General features: G+C 45.8%; 1 protein-coding gene across 4 annotated transcripts in view; it reads right to left on the bottom strand.

The window, feature by feature from the left end:
* The window catches only part of KCNJ16 (potassium inwardly rectifying channel subfamily J member 16), a 63,171-nt gene that overhangs the window by 11,056 nt on the left and 26,312 nt on the right, over nucleotides 1-25,803 (bottom strand). The window contains exon 1 of one of the 4 annotated variants that reach the window (XM_044299025.1): nucleotides 5,633-5,881. The exons of the other annotated variants lie outside the window; for them this stretch is intronic. The gene's annotated coding sequence lies outside the window, so the exon portion shown is untranslated. Of the gene's footprint in view, nucleotides 1-5,632; nucleotides 5,882-25,803 lie in introns of those variants that run through there. 4 annotated transcript variants of the gene reach the window in all.

Raw genomic sequence — 25,803 nt, 5'->3', positions numbered from 1 at the left:
GTATATGTGAGGTCATACAGGAGTGTGTGTATATAGTGACCATGTATATGTGAGGTCATACAGGAGTGTGTGTATATAGTGACCATGTATATGTGAGGTCATACAGGAGTGTGTATATAGTGGCCATGTATATGTGAGGTCATACAGGAGTGTGTGTATATAGTGACCATGTATATGTGAGGTCATACAGGAGTGTGTGTATATAGTGACCATGTATATGTGAGGTCATACAGGAGTGTGTGTATATAGTGATCATGTATATATGTGAGGTCATACGGGAGTGTGTGTATATAGTGACCATGTATATGTGAGGTCATACAGGAGTGTGTGTATATAGTGACCATGTATATGTGAGGTCATACAGGAGTGTGTGTATATAGTGACCATGTATATGTGAGGTCATACAGGAGTGTGTGTATATAGTGACCATGTATATGTGAGGTCATACAGGAGTGTGTGTATATAGTGACCATGTATATATGTGAGGTCATACAGGAGTGTGTGTATATAGTGACCATGTATATGTGAGGTCATACAGGAGTGTGTATATAGTGGCCATGTATATGTGAGGTCATACAGGAGTGTGTGTATATAGTGACCATGTATATGTGAGGTCATACAGGAGTGTGTGTATATAGTGACCATGTATATGTGAGGTCATACAGGAGTGTGTATATAGTGGCCATGTATATGTGAGGTCATACAGGAGTGTGTGTATATAGTGACCATGTATATGTGAGGTCATACAGGAGTGTGTGTATATAGTGACCATGTATATGTGAGGTCATACAGGAGTGTGTGTATATAGTGATCATGTATATATGTGAGGTCATACAGGAGTGTGTGTATATAGAGGCCATGTATATGTGAGGTCATACAGGAGTGTGTGTATATAGTGACCATGTATATGTGAGGTCATACAGGAGTGTGTGTATATAGTGACCATGTATATGTGAGGTCATACAGGAGTGTGTGTATATAGTGATCATGTATATATGTGAGGTCATACGGGAGTGTGTGTATATAGTGACCATGTATATGTGAGGTCATACAGGAGTGTGTGTATATAGTGACCATGTATATGTGAGGTCATACAGGAGTGTGTGTATATAGTGACCATGTATATGTGAGGTCATACAGGAGTGTGTGTATATAGTGACCATGTATATGTGAGGTCATACAGGAGTGTGTGTATATAGTGACCATGTATATGTGAGGTCATACAGGAGTGTGTGTATATAGTGACCATGTATATGTGAGGTCATACAGGAGTGTGTGTATATAGTGATCATGTATATATGTGAGGTCATACAGGAGTGTGTGTATATAGTGACCATGTATATGTGTGGTCATACAGGAGTGCGTGTGGTAAGTATGCAGTCACTATGCGCAGTTGTACATGTAAGCACTGAGTATACTGTATGCATTTAGGGGCAGAATGTTTCACTATCTACTTGGCAATCTATAGCAATGAATTACATTAAGAGCTCGGCCTTCCCTGAGAAACGGGTATTTCTTGCTCTTCATACTGAAGTCCTGGTGACATTGTGTATTGGCTGTGCCTCCAGTGGCACCACATCACGTGGATGCAATTAGGCAGCGGAATTGTTTTATGGAAGGGGGGGGGGGGTTGCTCTTGTGCGTGTTTTTTTTTTTCTTTTTTAAAAAGCTAAATAATGCCACAAATGTGTCAGCAAAAAGGAACCGCCAAACCCCTCTTGTGTGACATTAGTCTAAGGGTGGTTACAACAATTTTTGATGCAGTTTTTAGAGCTTAAGCCAGAAGTGGATCCAGTAGCTTTTCTTAGTTTTTAATTATTGTTTATAAATGTATTATCTTTTTTTTTTTTACTTTTGTTTTCAGTCCCACCAGTGGTTTGGATTTCTTCTATAATTCTGTATGGCAGTGCATTATGTCTGTCTGTGGAATGCTGACAGGCACGCCTCTGGCATGTGTGCAGGGCGGACTTGTCTGCACTGAGATACCCCGACCTCTTTTTAGCTACCTACGTGATGCAGATGCTACTGACCGGGGTACTGCCAGGATCAGAGTTTTACCATGGGGTCCAGGCAGTGTCAGACTAGCCCACCAGAGTACCAGAGGATCCTGGTTCTGATACCATAGTGTGCCCCTATTTTTTTAGATACCCCAACCTCTTTTTAGCTACCTACGTGATGCAGATGCTACTGACCGTGGTACTGCCAGGATCAGAGTTTTACCAAGGGGTCCAGGCAGTGTCAGACTGGCCCACCAGAGTACCAGAAGACCCTCTGGAGGGTCCAGGTTCTGATACCATAGTGGGCCCCAATTTTTTAAAATCAATTAGATGTTATGATGATGATATGGGGGTCCTGATAATAATTTCCTCTGGTAGGCCCGAGGAACCCAAGTCCAACCCTGGGGCCAGGTGCTAGAAGCTGAAGGTGCGTCCATGTTGCTGTGGGGGAAATGTAGTGTTAAACAGCTCCTATTGAAGTCAAGGGGTACAGCCACTCCCCACTAGAGTTAATGGGGGGGGGTCTGATTGTGGGGACCCCTCTTTTAGGACACCCTAATTGTGTATACTTTAGGGGAAGCCAGAGGAACCCAAATACGAACCTGGGGACAGGTGCTAGAAGCTGGAGGTGTGTCCATATTGCTGTGGGGGAAATGTAGTGTTACATGGCTCCTATTGAAAACAAGGGGTACAACCGCTCTCCACTAGAGCTAATGGGGGGTCTAATTGTGGGGACCCCTTCTTTTAGGACACTCTATTTGTGTATACTTTAGGGGAAGAATACAACAACAAAGCATAGTCACGGCTACATTACAGCTTGTAAACAGATATTTCTGCCAAAGTGTAAAGTCCACGGCATATCTCGGTAGAGTACAGCCCGTCCCGGCTAATCACATCTACAAGCTTCTGTAATTGTATTTGTCTGTAATCTGACGTGATGGCCATACTGCCCGGGAGTACGTTTATGTAGTCAGGGACTGGAGCAACCCCAAAGACTGCGATGAGGAGGGTCCGTGCCTGAACCATTGGTGGGGGGGTTTGAACCGTTGGTGGGGGGATTTTTGAAACTCGTCGTGTTGGCTGGAACGATGAACACGTTTGCTGACGTTCTGGCAATGCTAGATGAAAAAGCAAGGCAGGGAGGCAATAGGTGGGCAGATATCCATCTTAATAACATGGATGAGGGGGGGTCTAAAGGCCTCCATACACATTAGGGGATCGTCAGCCAAACCTGCCAAGTTGGGAGAGTTTTTGGCCAACAGCTATTGAAGTGGTGTGGGCACCTTAAAAAATGTACAGCTGGGTGTTACCAGTTAGGGGGGGTGTCCCTGCATAGCTGTTTTCAGACTGTCCCATTTAACTCCTTAATGGTGTTGTATCATCTCAGACATTGGGCGCATATGTCTGATAGGTGCACATCCCAACTCTGGGACCTGCACCTATCTTTAGAATGAAGCCTTCAAAGTGAAGGAGGGCGGACCGCGCATTCATCTCTATGGGAGCGCCAAAAATAGCCGAGTCCCATGGAACGCAAGCGCGGCGACCACTCCATTCACTTCGATGGGGCTGACGGACATAGTGCTCGGTTACTTTCGACACTCCCATAGAGATAAATAGAGGGCGGCTATGCATGCGTGGTGCGCCCACCTTCATTTAGCAGGCTCCATTCTAAAGATAGATGCAGGTCCTAGAGTTGGGACCCGCACCCATTAGACATTGGGAGCATATCCCAGCAGTATGCCCCCAATGTCTGAGATGATACAGCCCCTTTAATCACTGTCCACTGGGTTTGAAGGGGGGACTTTTGGCATCACTGTAGAAAAGGGAAACAAGGGCTTCCCTGAGCACTACTGTTATAAAAATGAGCTATTACTAAGCTCTAATCCCAGTTGTTTAACCATTTGATTGGTGTGGTCCCTGACATGATCTTCGGTCAGTAAACACGTTTTCCCAGTGATGCAATCAGAGACTGGGGGACCCATCCACAGTCAGCCTTGAAGACCCAGAAAGGACCTCAGGGTTGTCTGTTCAGTAATCCTGCTGTTAGGACACATTTGTGTTGCTAGGATAGAATACAACACACAGGAGTATAATAATGCATTATAACTTTAAAATTAAGTTTTCAAATAGTAATCTGTTAAAGGGCAATTACCAGCAAGATCAACTCCATTAAATCAGACATGCTGTCTGATAGAGTTGCTCCTGCTGATTAAAATACTACCTGTCTTGTTAAAATCGGTTGCAGTATTCCTGAGAAAAGTGCTTTTCATTCTAAATGCAAAGGATGGCTTCAGCGCACCGAGGGGAGGGGCCGCACTCCTCAGATTTCCAGTGCTGGCCACACCCCTTGTTGCATTCGGTCTCTGCTTTTCTTAAAAAATAAAAGTATTTTATCTCAGGAACGCTGCAACAGATTTTCACAGGACAGGTATCATTTTAATCAACGGGATCAACCCCACATGACCGTATGCCTAATTTAATAGGGTTGATTCTGTTTACAGATGCCCTTTAATGGGATTAAAAATAATAAATGTAAAAAAATAAAAATAAAGATTATTTAATATAAAATACATGTATTATACAAAGAAAAAAAAAAAACCTGGGCATATTATATGTTCACTTGGATAGTTTATGTATCAAGTGAACAATGTAAAAAATATACATGCCAAAAAATTTGATATGGTCTCAGGCTGCTCAGGAAACGTCAACGCTGAGGCCAGCGAATTGGGAATTATGCATATTTCCGGTCCACTGGGGATGGGGTTTTCGGGGGGTCAGGTAACCCCTTTAAGGGAAAAATGTTGCGCCTCCTTGTTGGGATAGTGATATTTGGGCACCGGGCTCAAGTGCCGTTTCTGTATCTGGACTTTCTATCTCTACGCCCTGGTATTTCATTGTATGGATTTTAAAGCTTCTGTATTTAAATAAGAATGCTACTTTTTACTGACAGCAAGCAGAGGTCTTGACAAGTATAAAGCAATCAAAAACAAACTTTATGAGAAAGTTACATCGTGCATTAGGCTGTGGTTATAAAATACTGGACCACACCCTATTAGTCAGGGGTCAGCAACCTCCGGAACTCCAGCTGTTGTGAAACTACAACTCCCAGCATGCTCCATTCAATTCAATGGGAGAGCTGAGAACGGCCAAGCAAGTGTGCATGCTGGGAGTGGTAGTTTCACACCAGCTGGAGTGCTGAAGGTTGGTGATCCCTGCTATAAGTAAATTGCCTTGTGTAAACACGGCTCGACCTTCTGTTTACATCCAGAGTACAACGTTGCGATAAACGTCGGCGCTATAGAAATAAAACATGTCAATCCCTGCCCAATGGACGGTGACTTTCGCACTCAGTGCTGGTCAGTGATTTTTTCATTAAAACATGTGTCCTTTTATTTTCTTTAGCTACAAGTGGAACTCCCCTTTAAGCTTTGTTGGGGGGGCACTGTTCCATTTAAGTTGGAAGCTATCTTAGATAGTAGTCACCCAGCTTTCCCCAGGAACAGATATCAAGAGCTGGATCCGCTTTCTAATAAGGAGGACATCTCGAGGATGTTTAAAAAGAGCTACAATCAGATACAAAGTTGCAGACAGCGGCTGCCAACAGAGAGCACCAGCTTCATTATTTTCTCTCCTACCTGACTATGGGCTCCTTGGCGCGGGACAGCGTGATTTTCCTTCTGTCTCTTCACAAGCCGCAGCCCTGCAGATCATCTGGAAGTGTTTAAGCCTCTGGAAACCACCGTAAGTCATTGTAATCAGGCTGTCTTGAAATGATAGGGATTGTTGTCCCAGTCACAGGTGTGGTTGTTGTTAGGAAACTTTCCCATGTGTTGTCATTGCTGCCAAGCTTGGGTGGTGCCACCGCCACCCCTGCTGTACTGTAGTCACACATCTCATTTCGACATTTGCTGACCATCAGAAAAGAGGAAACAGTTTCCCAGCATGGCTGAGTTCCTCTTACAAGCTAGGTCTTAAAGGGGATGTACAAAAATAATGAAAACAGCAGGCGTCTAGATCTCTCATAGAGAGTGGAAAGGTCTGTGGACTGACACACATCCCATTTTAATGATGGGAAGCTTCTTAGTTATATCTGCTGCTGGGAAAGCTGGGTGACTACCACTATTACTGCATGGTCATGTGACCTACCTAGACTCCCCACGAGTAAATCTTGTAAGTTATGCAAGGAGGGATGCATGCCCTGCTAGTAACTAGGGAGGTTTCTCATTCAGGATGTCGGGAAAGCTGGGTGATTGCTCCAGTGGTGGCCATGATATCATGAAGCAGATTCCTGGAAGAGATTCTTATAAAGGTTCCTGATGGCCATTAAGTCCTAGCATGAAGCATCTGTGATATGCACATCCTACCCCTGGGACCTGCACCCTTAGGCTACTTTCACACTTCGCGTTTGGAGCGGATCCATCATGGATAATACAACCGTCTGCATCTGTTCAGAACGGATCCGTTTGTATTATCTATAAGATAGCCAAGACGGATCCGTCTTGAACACCATTGAAAGTCAATGGAGGACGGATCCGTTTTCTATTGTGCCAGATTGTGTCATAGAAAACGGATCGGTCCCCATTGACTTACATTGTGTGTCTGAACGGATCCGTTTGGCTCAGTTTCATCAGACGCTGCAAGCAGCGTTTTGATGTCCGCCTCCAGAGCTGAATGGTGACGGAACGGAGGCAAACTGATGCATTCTGAGCGGACCCTTTTCCAATCAGAATGCTTTTAGGGCAAAACTGATGGGTTTTTCGACCACTTGTGAGATCCCTGAACGGCTCTCACAAACAGAAAGCCAAAACGCCAGTGTGAAAGTAGCCTTAGCCAGAACGAGTGGGGTTGGGGTAGCTGCCATAAAACTGAATGGAGATACCGGAGTACATGCATGACACCTCCACATACATCTCACCAGGTGGAGAACAGGGGTGAAGGCCCCAGAGGTGAGACCAACGTCTATCATACATTTGTGGCATATATGTCTACGGAGGAAATTACTCATAGGGAAGTATGTTAGTCTCCATATCGTTTTAATTCTGGGGGTACTGTTTCTCCTTATGGAGAGCATCTAGTAGGCGTGAGGGAAAAAGATATGCAAATTATCTTTCTTTCCAAAAAGAAAAGAAAGCTGAGCCTCTAATGCCCCCAGATGTAAGGTAGCTATGCTGTAAGTCAATGCTCGATTTTTAAGGAACCTGTTCCTTAGATATTAACTTGAATGTTATTTGAGGAGTTGGTGATGATAACTGCAGGCCAAGCAAATTTTTGAGCAGTTCTACTTCTATGACCAAGACTGATGGCATATGCTGTGTAGTCGAGGAGGTACTGGTTCTCATTAAAGAGACTAAGCTGGTGTATGAAGACTTATTTTCAGGCAAGGTTTCATGGGAAGGAAATATGCAGATTAGCTCATGTCAGTCACACCTCTAAACAGAAGAGTGTCCCAGCAATGTATCCAGAGTGACCAGATACCAGCAGTGTAGTGGCAACGGACAAAATCACTAAGGCCATGTGTTGTCATTGCTGTTGTCATTGATATATGGTATCGCCGCACTTGCCATAACCCTACTGTCACGGACGGTGTATAGGAAACAAGACAAAGCAACATGCATATATGACTGAGTGGATCCAAAGCTAAGGAACCAAAAGGGAGACCCCTGCACAAGACCTGAGACTATCCCTGGCTGCTCAGCCTATGCAAAGATCCGAAAGGTGGAGGTTTGCATATCCACGTACCTCGACTATATAACCCCTGAACACCCTACAATAGTGAGGGGACACGACCACCGGCTCCCTACTCCAGACACGGAGGGAGTCAGGGTCACCTGGGATCCAGCAAACAGAAAATAACAGATAAATGTTCAGCACTTAACTTTGTAGCAGACAGGAAAACAAGATCAGCATGCACACACACTCCAAGAGGAAGTATAAGCCGCCCAGTAATGCATTCTGGGGTGGAATTTAAAGGGAAGCAATCAGTTCAACTACATGACAGCTGAGAGAGGCTAACGAGATGATGAACTGAACATCACAACAAAGAAAGGTCAAGGAGGAGGTTCTGAAAGGCTTCTGTAAGAGCTTCTCAGCTGTCTGGTTGTGACAGTACCCCTCCCTCTACGAGTGGACTCCGGACACTCAGAGCCCACCTTCTCAGGATGGGACCTATGGAAAGCCCTGATGAGACGAGAGGCCTTAATGTCCGTCACTGGGACCCACATCCTCTCCTCAGGACCATAACCCTCCCAATGAACAAGGTACCGAAGAGAACCGCGGACAAGACGAGAATCCACAATCCTAGAGACCTGAAATTCAAGATTCCCATCAACCATAATCGGAGGAGGAGGCAAAGGCGAGGGTACAATGGGTTGAACATAAGGTTTCAATAAGGACTTATGAAAAACATTATGGATCTTCCAAGTCTGAGGAAGATCAAGACGGTAGGCAACAGGATTGATGACAGACAGGATTTTGTAAGGCCCAATAAACCTAGGACCCAACTTCCAGGAGGGAACCTTCAATTTGATATTCTTGGTAGACAACCACACCAGATCACCAACATGTCGCGGATTTGTGTGTGAGATGTGTCCTTATTGTGCAAAAGTAGCAATAAGTTTGGTATGACTGGAATCGTGCTGACCCGAATGAAAGTAACGTGCCAGTTACGCCGCACAATAAGTATTGTAAATATAAAGTGGGGAAAAACAATGGCGTAATAACTAATATGTTATATGTACCCCAAAATGGTGTCAACAAAACACACCATTCATTCTGAAAAAAAAACAAATCCTCATACAGCTAAATCGGCAGAAAAATAAAGGCTCTAAGAATGCGATGATGGGGAAAAAAAATTAAAAATCTTGTTGGCCCTAGTGCTAAAATAGGCTTGACATTTAAGGAATAAGTGGGTTAAAAATAAAATACATTAAAAAAGCCATACCCACCTCTTAGTTCCCCCGCTGCTGCCGTTCTGATCCCTGCCGCTCTTCACTTCCTGTTCCTGTATTGGCACACAGGAAGTGGGTGGAGACACTCGATCAGCCAATGACCGTCTGCCCCATTTTAAGAACAATGTCTTCCCCCTGGAAATTCGCTTTAAGCAACATCTCTCCAAGATCCCACTGAGGTTGTTGGGGATGTGACCTTAGTGTCATACGGCGGTCCACCTACATCGGTGATGTGTTGAGCAGTATTCTATCTATTCAGCTCCTTAAATTATGGGGGTGGGGGAAATCACATGCATAAACCGTTCCATCTTTTGAACTGTATACCTTCAATAAGCCCATGTGTCTCAATACTTCCCTTCGGACGGCACCGTTCGGACAAGCAGAGGTGATATTTACAAAATCCCAAGGTTGGTGGACGTGGACAGGAGCTCCCCATTCCATACGGTCCTCAGCCAGTTGTAGCTTGTTTTGCTTCCAGAAGCCATCATCCATCACAATCCCCCTAATTAGCCGAGCTTTGGAAAGCATGAAATTATAGGCTCTGAACTTTGGACAGACACCTCCGTGCAGCCCGTAGGCTTGTTTTCAGGTTGTGTTTTTTGTCCCGAGTCAAGGAATGTTTTCATTCCTTGTCTTAACTTTCCAGATGTTTCCACGGATCTGTGTTTTTCAGAGATGAGTTCCATGGTCTTGTTTTTGTTCTTTTGCTTTATATATTCTGGTGTCATTTTTTCCATTTGCAGAAGACAAGGCTGGAGTCTGCGGTGAAAGCTAATAAAAGCGTGCAGGTGAACAGAACATGGAGAACCATGTAGTTGATATACATGGATGTCAGAACCTCCTGGCCCATGATAGCACTAGGAGGAGGCATGCATTTCACTTTTTGCTGTACAGCCCCCTCTGCATCAGGGATCAGGAAAGTCTTTTCTGTATATAGGCTTTGGGAATGGCTATTTCTGATGACATCACGTGGACCTGGTGCAGCTGCCATGTTTTACTTTAGCTCCTAGAACAAGAGGTGCCCTACAGCACCCTTAATAGACAAGCCCAGGAGAACCTATGCAGCTTTCTGTCAGCCTCAGAGGGTCCAGACGGCCATAACAAGCTTGATAGAGAGCCATTCTTAGGTAGCAGCCCAACAATGAATTTCCTGAAGGCACCTCCATACTACACTATATTTAAAGAGAGAGCCTGATGCTGAGGCTAGTTTGACATCTGGCAGAGTGATCCGGCCGCCAGTTCCGTCAGAATGGTGGGAATGGGCCGGACACAAACCCCAGCATGCAGTGCTTTCTCTGCATATTTGCCAGACTCCATCATAGTTAATGAGGTCCGGTAGACAGGCGGCAGTATTCTCTATCAAAACAGCCTGCCAGAGCCTCTGCTGTAGATGTGAAACTAGCCTAGACAATCAAGTATACCCTGATGCCATCACTAGACATTGTATATGATGACATTGCGTGAGATTGAATCTGTTACATCATATTACATTACATACCCTGATGATATCACATGACAAATTAATATAATGACATCACATGATGTTGAATATGATGACATCACATAATACTGAATATGATGACATCAAATGAGATCGAATATGATTACATCACATGACATTGAATATGATGACTTCATGTGACATTGACTATGATAGCATCACATGACATTGATTATGATAGCCTCACATGACATTGAGTATGATAGCATCACATGACATTGAGTATGATAGCATCACGTGACATTGAATATGATGTCATCACATAACATTGAATATGAGGACATCACTTAACAGTGAATATGATGACATTATATAACATGGAATGTGATGACATCACGTGACTTTAAATATGATATCACATAACATTGAAATATGATGACATCACATACTTTGATATCACATGACTGAATACGATGACATCATTTTGGATAGGATGTACTATAAACATGGCGCAATCACGATTGTATGGCATTGTGCTGCCCTCATATAGACCAGTCATTTCTTACTGTATGTAGGAGCCCCGTAATATTAGGGGCCCATTGTATTTCTTCATCCCCTATTGATATTGCATTACTCTATGAGAGCTGGACCCGACAGCTATTTATTGAACTACAAATGGGCTCCTTATAAAGGCTCATGCATGAAGCGGTAATATAGGTACACACATCCATCCATAGAAATCTATTATCCATACTGTCCCTCTGCATGCCTCCAATCATGGCATGCTTAGTTATACAATATGGCGGCACAGGAGATAACCATCGTGATTGTGTGTCACACCACACGGCTTTACTATGTTACCTAGACTCTCGCATTATGTTCACCACGCTCAGCCCTCTTCACGCAGTGGGTTGCACATTAGTGGCAAAGAAAGAGTTAATAAAAATGCCTAGAACAGGTTTTCCCTCTTATACGGAGCATTAGATAAGACAAGCTATCTCTCCAGTTATCTGACACCTCATTTTAATTTAACCTTTAGCAATTATAACCTAATATGCTTTGGTCGTGAACCATACAATAAGGTGCCTGTGTATTACCGCACTGTAGAGTCTTTGTACAATGATGGGTGGAACCTCCGCGTATTCCTGGACTTACTTTATAGTGACATCATGAATACAGTGCCTTAAAGGGGTATTCCCATCTTCTTTCTTCGGATCAGTGAGGGCCCCAGAGGTTAGACCCGCATCAATCATAAAGTGATGGCATGTCCTAATAATATGCCTAACCTACTTAATAAAATAGGAATACCCCTTTAGGGAGAACTTCGCTCACAAGCTGCATTGATGTAGCCTTTGACAATGTCAGTATTAAGAAAAGTACACGCGATGATCCTTCTCCATTCACATCCTAAAGCCTCACTTTAAAAGTGCAGAAGGCACTACATCACAGAAGACTATTTCCAAAATGTTGTCATTGGCATCCGACCCTTGGTAAGCATAGGCCACCAAATTTGTCTCTCTCTAGCCAAGGCACAAGCTTAAAGAGCACCTGTCAGCATGATTAACCCTATTAAACAAAGCATACTGCCTGGTAGGCCCGATCTTGCTGATTAAAACAACACTTCTCTTGTAAAAATCGGTTGCGGAATTCCAAAGAAAAAAATACTTTTATCCTTTATGCAAAAGAGGGCTTCAGTTCACCAAGGGGAGGGGTCTACCTCAGCTTTCCTGTGCTGGCCACACCCCTTAGTACATTGAAGCTCTCATTTGGATAAAGAATAAAAGTCTTTATTTTTAGGAAATCCACAACCGATTTTCACAAGACAGATATCATTTTAATCAGCAGGATCAACACTACCCGACAGTATGTCCAGTTTAATAGGTTTGATACTGCTGATAAGTCCCCTTTAAATTCCCCATACGCATTAATCCAGAATCAGCCGACAGTCTAATGTGTGTGGGGAGCTCCTGGGTCTAGATCGAGTAGAAGAGATACAGAACAGGCATGTTGAATATCAACTCCCCATACTTTTGTTCTCCTGGTAGATAAGCCACCACCAGAGGTGTTTAAAGGGATCTTCTCCTCTCTCCCCTCTGAAAAATATTAGTCTATATTGAGATTTTATAATTAGTTCCAACACATCCCAGTATTGTAACCTGTCATAACATCAAAGGCAATTTTGTTTTTTCCAAAAATGTTGTCCTCAACATATTCCTAGAATCTTGGACACTGCCATTTACTACATCTGACCAAGAATAGGTAGATATTTATAGATGATTGCCCTGACTTCACCTCCTCAAAAGTTGCAGTCAGGTTGCTGAAAACATGACTACAAGGGATTATCTTTGCAGAAATAGAGTTCATAACCTCGGGCTTCCGACAAATCTCGGAAGTTTGTGATGTCTATGGAGTGCTTGGTGCAGGAAGCTCTGGAGAAAACAGAAAGCAGATGGACAACTCGCCGAGTTTTTATAATAACAGGGAAATCAAAGTGAAGATGTCACCAAGCATCCTCAGGAAACAGCAGCCAAGGAGTCCTCTAAAGAAAAGCGGAAAAGTGAACAGGAAATGGATTTTGTTTGGACATGACCTATGGTGACTATGGACAAGCTAAGGCATCCTTCTGTAAACAGCCACCGGTCACACTTAACCCCTCTACGAGCAAATGAGATAATGGACATAGACAATATTTTACATACTAAAGCCAAAACTAGAAAAGTGATATCATATTGAGCATCTACAGTGTGCCCTAATAAAGAGGAGAATCACCAGAGTGCTAAATAGAAATGGCGTGCACTGCCATTCGGCCAACCAGAAGCTAAGAGGACACTCCTATGAAAGAGTTTCTAATCCCACCTTGTTAGAAAGGTCCCTTGACAGCTGTAATCTAGTAAAACAGTGTTCAATTTCCCTACATCACCCCCACAGGAGAAATAAAGTATTACACAGTGTCCATTGACTATCAGTGGATTGTCTGTTCAATGCAGACAAGGTTCTTCAGATTGAGAGACATAATTACTTTCTAATTTGGACCAAGAGATGATGGTCTCCTGAACATAGGACCACTACCCCACATTGTTTTCTCTAACCTAGACACATTTGACGTTCCTAGGGTGATACGTCCAGTCTGTTCCCCCAACAAATCTCATAAGGACAATATACTGGACATCACACTCTCATGGCACCTCACCAAAAACTTTGGGATCAGCCATCATATCTCTGGTGTCTGGGGCCAGCTTTCATTGCAAGGAAACATCTTTTTGGGAGCATATTAGGTGGTATGGCCGCTACATGGATGACCTGATGTTTATTTGGTCTGGTGGTGGTGGCCATACCACCCTTTGCCCAATACCTCAATTCTTGTGTTAATGCTATCTCTTTTGTGGTGCACCATGAACTACGAGAGATTTCCTTCTTGGACTTGTGCCTGAGGGGGGACTCGGCCACTGCTACTATACACACTTCCACCTTTAGGAAATCTTTGGCAGGCAACACTATATTGTACTGATCCTATTGTCACCCACCACACACAATATACCAAAGGGTGAAATGATCCGTGCTAGACGGAGCTGCACAAATGTGGACTCCTTTATGGAGGAAGAAGGGGAAATTATGAGCAGATTGACACAAAGAGGATATTCACGTAAACATATAGATAGTTGTGTACAGCAGACATTAGACATGAATAGAAACCTGCTAGTTTACCCGGTGAGGCGACAGATACAAACTGAAGCACGGGTATCATCATCAGACATAACCCCCCAGAGTACATTTGTAACACAATATAGCGTGGAGTTTCCTGAGATCTGTAAGATCATTAAGCAACATTTTCCGGTCCTGGCATTCGATAAACAATGGGCAAAAATAGTAGGGGGGGGGGGGGTGTAAGATGTGCTTTCCATCTCCGATATATGGTTGAATAATGTCATGTTTTTAACACAATGCAAACTGCTTTTATATTTGAAGATTGACACATGTGAATGGCAGCATGGAATTTAGGTCATGTGATAACCCAATTAAGAGCACAGGTGGGAGTCCACTATATCTGCTGCCATCATTTGTATCTTACTATGTCATGAGTAAGGGCTCACATTCTAAGTAGCCCGAAACATGTAGACTAAGATTGTTTTTCCTGGATGTATTTTTATACAGCGTCAATAAAGTATCGATTTTACCTCTGCGAGACTGAGATGGATTTTGCTTTTCATTTGGACTTCAAGTTACCCGCATCCAGGTGCGGTTTTTTTTCCGTGCTCACAGCAGAGAAGGAGCAGGTGAGAGCAGCTTTTTTTCAATTGTTAGAAGGAAACATCTTTGTGCTTCTATACCACCAAAAGGACTTCTTTAGAAGTGACATCTGCAGTTTCTGAAGTATCTTTTACCTTAATTTAAGCAGAGCTCCATAATAGACAGTTGTCAGTCATGTTTTGACATTCAGCTTTTTTATTAGCTAAGAATCCTACTTTAAAGAGCCCCCTTCAGTAAGATAACCCCTATTAAAACAAGAGTACTGCCTGGTAGGGTTGATTCTGCTAATTAAAATGATACCAGTCTTGTGAAAATCGGTTGTGGCCTTCCTGAGAAAAAATACTTTTCTTCTTTACACAAATGAGGGCTTCAGTGTACTGAGGGGTGTGGCCAGCACTGGAAAGCTGATGTGCACTGCGGGGCTATGCCCCACCCCTTTGAGTGCTGGATCCCTCCTTTTCACAAAGTATAAATGTATTTTTTCTTGGGAACGCCACAACCGATTTTCACATGATATGTATCATTTTAATCAGCAGGATTAACCCTACCAGACAATATCCTTAGTTTAATGGAGTTGCTCCTGCTGACAGGTACCCTTTAAGTGATGTCACAGAGCAGAGGTAGCGGTCACCCCTGGTGCCTGAGGAAACCCAAAGGTACCAGTATTAAAAGTAGCTCATGGTAGGTTGGGGTACTCTGTTACAGATTTGGGGATCAGGTACTTCAAGTTATAGCTCTGGTCAGAATTGGACAAGCCCTCTCCCTGGCAATCATCTTATCACGACAGGTCTGAATTGCTCAGCAGATTTTTTATATACCAAGACCTCCAGAGCAGGAGCCACTCTCTGGCCAACTGATGGGGGTCATCTATGACATCCAAAAGCCCTACCAGGACATATAGGCAGGGTGGTCTATTTTTGTTGTTTTTTTTTTAAGCTTTTCTGCTGCAGAATTATTATTCCAATCAAGTTGTATGAATGCTGATAATTATTACTGACATATTAGAATATAATTTATTTACAATAGATTCACATTACAGATGCTTTGGCAAGTCAATAGTCTAAGTCTGAGAGACTTCAGAAAAGAACTGGCCCTGAGAACCAATCCCGTCCAATTAGGACTCGTTGAATTTGCTGCTCCCATTGGCTTTTCCTTGCCAGTATAAATCACGTTTTGGATGATGTGTTTCCTGCCAAAGACAAAAGCTGGGAACCACCTCAATAACTTGGGCATGCAAAGGGCATTCTTTGTAACGTGGTGGCACGGACACGGCAGCAAGTCATTCTTCTAAATGTCGCTCGTAAATTAGATGTAGAGTTGTGCTGCTGTCAAAAACTTCCAAAAATACTGGGTTGTAAGCAAATTAATTGTATTACGTACGTTCGCAGAATCAGGGCTGATGTTTCCTCTTGATGTTCCTCTTCCTTGCATTATATAGTATGAGAGATTAGGTTGGTTGCAACCACTTAAAGGCTAGGATATGATATGGAACCTGCACCGCGTATGTTCCGTGTGCTCCCTATTTATTACTATGGGAGTTCCGAAAATACCTGAGAGAGCACGCTCAGATATTTTCAGAAGTCCTATGGAAATGAACGGCGAGCCGCAACCACCGCTGCATTCACCTGTATGGGGCTGCTGGAAATAGTCAAGCCAGCGCTAGGCTATTTTCAGAACTCCCATAGAAATGAATAGACAGTGGCCTCGCATGCTCGGGTGCCCTCTGTTCACTTTGGGGGTCCCGTTCTGGAAATAGGAGCTGGTCTGCAAGGTGAGACCCACACCTATCTGACATTGGTGATAGATCCTAGCCATATGCCACCAATGTCTGAGGTGACACTTTTACACTGCCTGGTCCTGTCAATCAAAGTGCATGGGGCGTGGCAGTTGCAGAGAGAGCAGAGCCTCTGGGTGTAACGGCAACACCCCCATTGCTCCTAGTGGCTCATTTGCATATATTGAAAAATCATTTTTCTCAGCAATGCGGGCACATATGTACATGGGACCAAGAGCACATGCCACAGGTCAGCCAGTTTCATAGGGACAAATCTGCTGACAGATGCCCTTTAAACCTACAATTATCTAACGTGTATGGCCAAGTTTGTGGAATGGGAAGAGCTCAGAGAGGTCAGTGTGATCAGGATATCGCCCTTGAGGCTTAGTACGATATCTTCTTTGGAAACTCTTAAATTAGCATGCATGCTTGGACTTGGCAGAAGGATATGGGGTTATCTGCACCCCTGTCATGATACTTAGCAAAACGTAGAGATATCAACCGGGATACACAAGAAGCAATTATAAATTAAAGGGGTAGTCCCAGCCTCTGAGACCTGCACCGCTCCATGGCCTCCCGTCGGCAACGCGCTGCAGGACCTTACGTTCGCACATCATCAGCACGCTGGCTGACGCTGTGTGTGACGTCAGGTCCCCAGTGCATGCTGGCTGGGATGAAGACGCGTCTCCTGCGGACTCCGTGTGTCGGCGCACTCTGCACTGAAAGGTAAGTATAAAGTTAGCAGAGGCGGCGGGGCGGTAAATGGTGGCACCTGTGATTTGGCATGGGGAAATGGGGCACCTGTGATTTGGCATGGGCTGGGGAAAACGGGGGCACCTGTGATTTGGCATGGGGAAATGTGGGCAGCTGTGGTTTGGCATGTATAAAGTTATTGCCAGGGGGGGCACTTGTGATTTGGCATGTATAACGTTATTGGCGTTAGAGGGGTTAATGGGAGCACCTATGATTTACCATGTATAAAAGTATTGGGGGGAGGGGTTAATGGGGGCACCTGTGATTAGGCACTCAGAGCGTTGGTCTGGGGGAGTGGGGGACACGGTGGATGGCATAGAGGCACTGGGAAAGGGGAACATCATGGCAATCTGGATGGAAGGGCTGATGGCAGTGCCATCATGGGGGCACTAGGGGACATGGCATGGTGGGGCTGCTGAACTGATGGCACTGGGAAAGGGCGTTTACTGCAGCCCTACATAGGATCCTTTTTTTTTTTTACAGGATCCAGTAAAAAAACTGATCCTGTTGCATCAGTTGTCATCCGTTTATGCCATTTCCGTCTGAGATCCGTTTTTTTTAGACGGAATCAAAAATACTTCATGCAGGACTTTTTTTCCTGTCTAAAAAACGGATATCAAATGGAAATGGCTCAAACAGATGACTACTGATGCAACAGGATCCGTTTTATTATTTACAGGATCCTGTTTTTTTCTCTCTCTCTCTTCTTCTGACAGATCAGAGAATGGAAAGCTAAACGGTGAAGTGAACTCAGCCTAACTTAGTACAAAAACAAAGTAACGTCTTATTTCAGTAAGGCCTCCTGCACACGACCCTAGGTGTCCTGTTGCCGTATTGCGGACGGCAGTTGCGGATCCGCAATACACGGGCACCGTTCCGTGTGCATTCCGCATCACGGATGCGGACCCATTCACTTCAATGGGTTCGCAAATCCGAAGATGCAGAATGGTGTGGAACACGGAACCCTATGGAAGCACTACGGAGTGCTTCCGTGGGGTTTCGTCCCCTACTTCCGTTCCGCAAAAAGAACATGTCCTATCTTTTTGCGGATCGCGGACCCATTAAAGTGAATGGGTCTGCGATCCACTGCGGCTGCCACGCGGTCAGTGTTCGTGCATTGTGGCCCGGAATTTGCGTGCCGCAGCACAGCCACGGGGCGCACACGTTCGTGTGCAGGAGGCCTAACAAAGTAAGAAATTAGGTCAGAAACAAAGTAACAACAACAAAAAAGACCCCACCAAACCTTTCCATAGCTCAGCTTCCTGGACCTCTGCTGGTGGGATATTAGGATTAGGCGCCATGCACACGAATGCATCCGTTTTGCAGTCTGCATATTTTGTATCCATAAAATACAGATATGTTTAGTGCTTTCCACATCCGTATGTCTGTTCTGCAAAAAAGGTAAATTAATGTCCACCAAATGCGGACCACGGGGCCATTCGAAAACAAGGGGTCAGCAAATAAAATGTGGATGGCGCACGGACCACATGCGTATTTGGGGATCCGCGGACTGCAATGCAGATACAGTCGGGTGTATGGGGCCTTAGCTGCAGTCACACCTGATTTCTGACACTTTGAATGGAGACAACCTCTTAAGAAAAGCAGTCAGAACTGGTCATCGTCCGTCATGAATACAGATGTCCACCTGTTTATTAGTGTAGAGTGGTTTAGAGCGGTCGATGGGGGGGGTTACCATATGGTCCCGGCCTAATGTGGTGAGGAACATGTCACTCGTATATCACACGTGTGTGCAGTAATATGAATGTCGGCTCGCTCTATCCAGTTTGAACAAGCCTAAAGATGTTTTTCTCGTAATGATCAGCGTACATTTAAACATTTTTCCATTTGTAGACAGGACACATGATCGGCCTTGATCCCACTTACAAGCCCCCGCTGCCCTCATGAAATGAGAAATTACATATGTAGAGCTCCTAGAAAATAACGCACTGGGAAAAAAAAAAAAACAGGCGTAATGAGGTCTATTGCGAATGGCGTTCGGATGTTATCATCGGGGGTAAGGGATTGGAAAGAGAATAAAGAGAAAAACACCACATACAAGTCACCTAATAAAGGGCCACTCTCTGCAGCGATGAAATCATACACATTATCGTGTAAAAATCCTCCGGAGCTAAATGCCTACATATTTAGGCTACTTTCACACTAGCGTTATTCTTTTCCGGCGCTGAGTTCCGTCCTAGGGGCTCTATACCGGAAAAGAACTGATCAGTTTTATCCTAATGCATTCTGAATGGAGAGCAATCCGTTCAGGATGTCTTCAGTTCAGTCTTTTTGACTTTTCAGGATGGATATAATACCGCAGCATGCTACGGTTTTATCTCCGTCCAAAATTCCGGAACACATGCCGGATCCCGCATTTTTTTCCCATTGAAATGCATTAATGCCGGATCAGGCCCCCGTGTTCCGGCAAAATGGGTCCAGCATTGCAGTCTGCGCATGCTGAGACCGCAAAAAATGTGAAATAAAAAAAAATTGAGTTTTTTCCGGATGACACCGGAGAGAGACGGATCCGGCATTTCAATGCATTTGTCATACCGATCAGGATCCTGATCCGTCTGACAGATGCCATCAGTTTGCGTTCGTATTGTCGGATCCGGCGGGCAGATCCTGCGGGCAGTACCTGCCAGAATCCTCTGCCGCAAGTGTGAAAGTAGCCTTAGTAGCAAGCGGTCAACACAGAACAGTACCCTAGAGAGCGGCAAAATGTGTCTGTGTGGTGCCAAATGTAAAGCGTTGCGGAATATGTCAGTGCTATATAAGTGAGTATAATAAATAATGTGTACATAAAGGGGGTCATTCATTAAATCAGATATGTCAGTTTTGTGGCGGAAAAAAAGTCGCAAGTCATGGCAACTGCAGCTCGCCATTTTTCACAGTGGTCTATGTTTAAGAGCTAAAAGTGAGATTAGACCTGGATTATGGCTCATTTACTATGTTTAACTTTTGCAAAAGTCGCAACCTGTGCCAGGCAACCCCTGGTATAAAGGCGTAAACCACGTTGCACTCACGCCAATATATATTATTAAGGTGCACCATGTTCATAAATGTGGTGCAGGCACAAAGCAAAGCCAGGTGTAAAACTGACACAAAAACAATAAATGACCCCCATAGTGCCCAAATAATGTGCACATATGGTTTGCAAATTATGCGTACATATAATGCCCAAATCATGTTTATACGTAGAGGGTCATTTATTATGGGAAGTACGCCACTTTTTGGACATTTGCAGTAAAATCTGCGACTTTTCCCCGCTCACGCCACTTTCTCGAAGTGGCAGAAAAAACAGGTGTAGAGAATGGTAAAGGAGTGAGCCCACACCCACTTTTTAAGACCTGGCGTGAGCAGGGAAAAGTCACATATTGCGAAAAGTCGCAGATTGCGTCCCAAAGAACCTTTGCGGCGCAATCTGCACCAGAAATACGCCAAATATAGATGTATTTCTGTTAGTAAATAACCTCCATAGTGCACCATACAATGCCTTTGTGGTTCAGACATGGTAGAAACATAGTAGGGGTGGCCTCTAAATGGTGGAGGCCAGACTGGGAATGTAGAGTGGCCCTGGAAGAAAGCCTAAAAGTGGCCCCATGTTGTAGGCGGGTCCAAATTGACAGAAGGAGGGGTTACACAAGTACAGCACAAAATACTGCCCCAGCAGAACCAGATCCCACAGTACAGCACAGAATACTGCCCCAGCAGAACCAGATCCCACAGTACAGCACAGAATACTGCCCCAGCAGAACCAGATCCCACAGTACAGCACAGAATACTGCCCCAGCAGAACTAGATCCCACAGTACAGCACAGAATACTGCCCCAGCAGAACCAGATCCCACAGCACAGCACAGAATACTGCCCCAGCAGAACCAGATCCCACAGTACAGCACAGAATACTGCCCCAGCAGAACCAGATCCCACAGTACAGCACAGAATACTGCCCCAGCAGAACGAGATCCCACAGTACAGCTCAGAATACTGCCCCAGCAGAACCAGATACCACAGTACAGCACAGAATACTGCCCCAGCAGAACCAGATCCCACAGTACAACACAGAATACTTCCCCAGCAGAACCAGATCCCACAGTACAGCACAGAATACTGCCCCAGCAGAACCAGATCCCACAGTACAGCACAGAATTCTGCCCCAGCAGAACCAGATCCCACAGTACAACACAGAATACTGCCCCAGCAGAACCAGATACCACAGTGCAGCACACAATACTGCCCCAGCAGAACCAGATCCCACAGTACAGCACAGAATACTTACCCAGCAGAACCAGATCCCACAGTACAGCACAGAATACTGCCCCAGCAGAACCAGATCCCACAGTACAACACAGAATACTGCCCCAGCAGAACCAGATACCACAGTACAGCACAGAATACTGCCCCAGCAGAACCAGATCCCACAGTACAGCACAGAATACTGCCCCAGCAGAACCAGATCCCACAGTACAACACAGAATACTTCCCCAGCAGAACCAGATCCCACAGTACAGCACAGAATACTGCCCCAGCAGAACCAGATCCCACAGTACAGCACAGAATTCTGCCCCAGCAGAACCAGATCCCACAGTACAACACAGAATACTGCCCCAGCAGAACCAGATACCACAGTGCAGCACACAATACTGCCCCAGCAGAACCAGATCCCACAGTACAGCACAGAATACTTACCCAGCAGAACCAGATCCCACAGTACAGCACAGAATACTGCCCCAGCAGAACCAGATCCCACAGTACAACACAGAATACTGCCCCAGCAGAACCAGATCCCACAGTGCAGCACAGAATACTGCCCCAGCAGAACCAGATCCCACAGTGCAGCACAGAATACCGCCCCAGCAGAACCAGATCCCACAGTACAACACAGAATACTGCCCCAGCAGAACCAGACACCACAGTGCAGCACAGAATACTGCCCCAGCAGAACCAAATACCACAGTGCAGCACAGAATACTGCCCCAGCAGAACCAGATCCCACAGTACAACACAGAATACTGCACCAGCAGAACCAGATACCACAGTGCAGCACAGAATACCGCCCCAGCAGAACCAGATCCCACAGTACAACACAGAATACTGCCCCAGCAGAACCAGATACCACAGTACAGCACAGAATACTGCCCCAGCAGAACTAGATACCTCAGTACAACACAGAATACTTCCCCAGCAGAACCAGATCCCACAGTACAGCACAGAATACTGCCCCAGCAGAACCAGATCCCACAGTACAGCACAGAATACTGCCCCAGCAGAACCAGATACCACAGTACAGCACAGAATACTGCCCCAGCAGAACCAGATCCCACAGTACAGCACAGAATACTGCCCCAGCAGAACCAGATCCCACAGTACAACACAGAATACTGCCCCAGCAGAACCAGATACCACAGTACAGCACAGAATACTGCCCCAGCAGAACCAGATACCACAGTGCAGCACAGAATACTGCACCAGCAGAACCAGATACCACAGTACAGCACAGAATACCGCCCCAGCAGAACCAGATACCACAGTACAGCACAGAATACCGCCCCAGCAGAACCAGATACCACAGTGCAGCACAGAATACTGCCCCAGCAGAACCAGATACCACAGTACAGCACAGAATACTGCCCCAGCAGAACCAGATACCACAGTACAGCACAGAATACTGCCCCAGCAGAGCCAAATACCACAGTACAGCACAGAATACTGCCCCAGCAGAACCAGATACCACAGTGCAGCACAGAATACAGCCCTAGCAGAACCAGATCCCACAGTACAGCACAGAATACTGCACCAGCAGAACTAGATCCCACAGTACAGCACAGAATACTGCACCAGCAGAACCAGATCCCACAGTACAGCACAGAATACTGCCCCAGCAGAACCAGATACCACAGTACAGCACAGAATACTGCCCCAGCAGAACCAGATCCCGCAGTACAGCACAGAATACTGCCCCAGCAGAACCAGATACCACAGTGCAGCACAGAATACTGCCCCAGCAGAACCAGATACCACAGTGCAGCACAGAATACTGCCCCAGCAGAACCAGATCCCACAGTGCAGCACAGAATACACCCTTGCAGAACAAAATACCACAGTGCAGCTCAGAATACTTCCCCAGCAGAACCAAATACCACAGTGCAGCACAGAATACTGCCCCAGCAGAACTAGATACCACAGTGCAGCACAGAATACTGCCCCAGCAGAACCAGATCCCACAGTACAGCTCAGAATACTGCTCCAGCAGAACCAGATCCCACAGTACAGCATAGAATACTGCCCCAGCAGAACCAGATCCCACAGTACAACACAGAATACTTCCCCAGCAGAACCAGATCCCACAGTACAGCACAGAATACTGCCCCAGCAGAACCAGATCCCACAGTACAGCACAGAATTCTGCCCCAGCAGAACCAGATCCCACAGTACAACACAGAATACTGCCCCAGCAGAACCAGATACCACAGTGCAGCACAGAATACTGCCCCAGCAGAACCAGATCCCACAGTGCAGCACAGAATACTGCCCCAGCAGAACCAGATCCCACAGTACAGCACAGAATACTGCCCCAGCAGAACCAGATCCCACAGTACAACACAGAATACTGCCCCAGCAGAACCAGACACCACAGTGCAGCACAGAATACTGCCCCAGCAGAACCAAATACCACAGTGCAGCACAGAATACTGCCCCAGCAGAACCAGATCCCACAGTACAACACAGAATACTGCCCCAGCAGAACCAGATACCACAGTACAGCACAGAATACTGCCCCAGCAGAACCAGATACCTCAGTACAACACAGAATACTTCCCCAGCAGAACCAGATCCCACAGTACAGCACAGAATACTGCCCCAGCAGAACCAGATCCCACAGTACAGCACAGAATACTGCCCCAGCAGAACCAGATCCCACAGTACAGCACAGAATACTGCCCCAGCAGAACCAGATCCCACAGTACAGCACAGAATACTGCCCCAGCAGAACCAGATCCCACAGTACAACACAGAATACTGCCCCAGCAGAACCAGATACCACAGTACAGCACAGAATACTGCCCCAGCAGAACCAGATACCACAGTGCAGCACAGAATACTGCCCCAGCAGAACCAGATACCACAGTACAGCACAGAATACCGCCCCAGCAGAACCAGATACCACAGTGCAGCACAGAATACTGCACCAGCAGAACCAGATACCACAGTACAGCACAGAATACCGCCCCAGCAGAACCAGATACCACAGTGCAGCACAGAATACTGCCCCAGCAGAACCAGATACCACAGTACAGCACAGAATACTGCCCCAGCAGAACCAGATACCACAGTACAGCACAGAATACTGCCCCAGCAGAGCCAAATACCACAGTACAGCACAGAATACTGCCCCAGCAGAACCAGATACCACAGTACAGCACAGAATACTGCACCAGCAGAACCAGATCCCACAGTACAGCACAGAATACTGCCCCAGCAGAACTAGATCCCACAGTACAGCACAGAATACTGCACCAGCAGAACCAGATCCCACAGTACAGCACAGAATACTGCCCCAGCAGAACCAGATACCACAGTACAGCACAGAATACTGCCCCAGCAGAACCAGATCCCGCAGTACAGCACAGAATACTGCCCCAGCAGAACCAGATACCACAGTGCAGCACAGAATACTGCCCCAGCAGAACCAGATACCACAGTGCAGCACAGAATACTGCCCCAGCAGAACCAGATCCCACAGTGCAGCACAGAATACACCCTTGCAGAACAAAATACCACAGTGCAGCTCAGAATACTTCCCCAGCAGAACCAAATACCACAGTGCAGCACAGAATACTGCCCCAGCAGAACTAGATACCACAGTGCAGCACAGAATACTGCCCCAGCAGAACCAGATCCCACAGTACAGCTCAGAATACTGCTCCAGCAGAACCAGATCCCACAGTACAGCATAGAATACTGCCCCAGCAGAACCAGATCCCACAGTACAACACAGAATACTTCCCCAGCAGAACCAGATCCCACAGTACAGCACAGAATACTGCCCCAGCAGAACCAGATCCCACAGTACAGCACAGAATTCTGCCCCAGCAGAACCAGATCCCACAGTACAACACAGAATACTGCCCCAGCAGAACCAGATACCACAGTGCAGCACACAATACTGCCCCAGCAGAACCAGATCCCACAGTACAGCACAGAATACTTACCCAGCAGAACCAGATCCCACAGTACAGCACAGAATACTGCCCCAGCAGAACCAGATCCCACAGTACAACACAGAATACTGCCCCAGCAGAACCAGATACCACAGTACAGCACAGAATACTGCCCCAGCAGAACCAGATCCCACAGTACAGCACAGAATACTGCCCCAGCAGAACCAGATCCCACAGTACAACACAGAATACTTCCCCAGCAGAACCAGATCCCACAGTACAGCACAGAATACTGCCCCAGCAGAACCAGATCCCACAGTACAGCACAGAATTCTGCCCCAGCAGAACCAGATCCCACAGTACAACACAGAATACTGCCCCAGCAGAACCAGATACCACAGTGCAGCACACAATACTGCCCCAGCAGAACCAGATCCCACAGTACAGCACAGAATACTTACCCAGCAGAACCAGATCCC

This window comes from Bufo gargarizans, chromosome 6, assembly GCF_014858855.1.
Source record: "Bufo gargarizans isolate SCDJY-AF-19 chromosome 6, ASM1485885v1, whole genome shotgun sequence".
NCBI lineage: Eukaryota > Metazoa > Chordata > Amphibia > Anura > Bufonidae > Bufo > Bufo gargarizans.
Note: the sequence above shows the minus strand (reverse complement) of the source record. Positions and strands in the feature narration are given on the sequence as shown.